This window comes from Stomoxys calcitrans, chromosome 4, assembly GCF_963082655.1.
Source record: "Stomoxys calcitrans chromosome 4, idStoCalc2.1, whole genome shotgun sequence".
NCBI lineage: Eukaryota > Metazoa > Arthropoda > Insecta > Diptera > Muscidae > Stomoxys > Stomoxys calcitrans.
In genome coordinates this window covers 140,478,974-140,481,814 of record NC_081555.1, presented here as the reverse complement: position 1 = coordinate 140,481,814, position 2,841 = coordinate 140,478,974, and positions in this window count along the sequence as shown.

Below are 2,841 nucleotides of genomic sequence, written 5' to 3'. Positions count from 1 at the left end.
TAAGACAAAATTTCCATCAAATTTTCTCCAAAGACAAAATTTCCATGAAATTTTCCCTAAAGGCAAAAATACCATAAAGTTTTATTCAAAGACAAAATTTCCACGAAATTTTCTCTAAAGACAAAATTTCTATAAAATTTTGTTCAAAGACAAAATTTCTATGAAATTTTTTGTAAAGACAAAATTTCCATGAAATTTTCTGTAACGACAAAATTTCTATAAAATTTTTTATAAAGACAACATTTTTATATAGTTTTCCCTAGAGATAAAATTTTCATGAAATTTTCTTTGCAAACAAAATTTATATAAAATTTTCCGTAAAGACAAAATTTTCATGAAGTTTTCTTTCTAAAGAATTTTTTTTTTTTCAAAATTTTTTCTTAAGAGAAAGTTTGATGGAAATTTTGTTTTTAAAAAAAATGTTCCAAAAATATTGACTAATTTTTTTTTTAATGCTCACTTAGATTGACCAGCATATATTTGCTTTCCCCCAAAATAACAGCTGTTATTTTTGCATTGTGAAAATCGAAATTTTCTCTCAAGGACTTGTCAATGGTGGGAGTACACAACTCTGTTTCGGCTCGCTGTCCAGGCATTAGGCACAAATCTAATTATTTACACTTTCTCTTCAATAATCATAAACGGCAATGTCGATGACGTACTCGTACACATGTTCAAGTACGATACACTCACATATGGTTGGTTGGCTGGTCAACTAACTACCAATGTTCAGAGAAGATGGTAGGTAATCCCAAGAAGGCCAAAACGTTTGAAGCTGGCTGCGAAAAAGTCCATGTGCTATCTTAAGAGATATTTAGACAATCCATTGGACTAGGAGAGATGTTTTCAGGGGAGGCGAGAAGGAAGTTACACAGAAACATATGCTATTTTGTTTGTATCACAAGTCAACATCATACATTGACCGCATGAGGCAATGCCTCTGAGAAGCAGAAGAAGAAGTTGCAACCAACAGCGATAGATTCATGTGGCAGATACTTCTCAGATGCTTGATGAGAACGAAGATGGTGAGGTGTAGATGTTGAGGTGGTGCTGTATGTTGTCGATGATGTTGATGCGAATGACTGTTACAGCGTTGTAGCCTCAAATGACGCACAGTGGTATGGAAGATGTATGGATAAAAGGATTTTTAATAACTTTTAAGGTTGCCTCCTATTAGCTGTCGTTGTGGAGGATCGAGTAATCGAATGACAATTGTGGCTTCCAGGAGATCAAGATCTCAAATCTGGATATCGGTTTGTAAGGGAGCTGTATCCAGAAATGATTCGCTATGGCCTATTTGTTATCCCCAACGAACTACACCAATACAAAGTATCTGTGCAAAATTTCAAACTGATATTTGTATTCGACAGACAGGCAGAGGGACAGACGGACATGGCTATATGAACTTAGAATGTTAAGACGATCAAGAATATAGTTTATGGGGTCGCAGATCAATATTTCGAGGTGTTACAAACGAAATGACTAGATTAGTGTCCTACGGTGCTGGGTATAAAAATCTATAAGCACATTTTTAAGATTTTGCTTGTATTCTCTTTTATTTTGCAAACTTATTTCTTCCTTTATATTTCGAATAAAATCTGTGCAAAATTTCAAACTGATATTTGTATTCGACAGACAGGCAGAGGGACAGACGGACATGGCTATATGAACTTAGAATGTTAAGACGATCAAGAATATAGTTTATGGGGTCGCAGATCAATATTTCGAGGTGTTACAAACGAAATGACTAGATTAGTGTCCTACGGTGCTGGGTATAAAAATCTATAAGCACATTTTTAAGATTTTGCTTGTATTCTCTTTTATTTTGCAAACTTATTTCTTCCTTTATATTTCGAATAAAATATTTGATTTATTTATATCTTAACTTTTGCCGTCGTACCACTGTGCATACTTACTGAGTCTGGTGGAGGATGAGGCTGATTCTGTAGCTTTGGCTTTGGTTTGAGCATCTTGCCGGTGTTTTAATGTCGCACTTTTGACGGGTTTCCTCCATCGCTAGTGTTTTTATTGTTTTTCTTCCCATATGGGTATCTCATATATATTTTGTATCTTTGGTTGTCATGTCCATGTGGTCAGTCAATAATAGCTCCTATGATCATACATAGATGCATACCAACATCTATGAGCTCCATCCGTCTTACATATATACCCAAGGCAGATATATTTTCTCTCTAGCCAGAGCCACAGATAGACAACAAGACGGACAGACAACATTGTATCCATTACTGTTATAGCTTGGGAGGTCCATCTGTGGCCATCTCTGGCTGATCATCAGACAATCTTTGGAAAAGGAATCAAGCGAATAGCCGCCGCCGTGCAAACACCATTCGTTTGGCCAATAATTCGAAAAGATAACGCGCCAGGCTATAACATTAACAATGGCACACAAAACCAAAGCAGCGCCTAAACGGAGGCTGAGGCTATAAAAAACAAAAATGCAAACAACATGAATTTGTATTTGGGGTTAGGTTGCTCAAATGCCGTCGGTCGGCTGTATGGAGTCCATGGTGTTTATTTTACACCTGTGAAAGCTAGGAAAGTAAATGCCATCATTGACAGCAAAAGTGTGTTTTAATTTGGGTCACACACTTCCACCACCAGCCAAACAGCCAGCCGTAGCCGTAGAGCCAGCTAGCTATCCAGTAGTAGTGAGTGTTCGGTAATTGATTCCAGCCTTCATTTATTTCTTTTCACTGATGCTCCCCAAATCCAGGTGACGGTGGCCGCCGTCAGGAGCTCAGTAGCCAATGTGTAATCAACACCAAACGCAAAAGACTATAATTTTCTCTTTTAGTTTTGGCTTCGTTTTAACAAAATAAA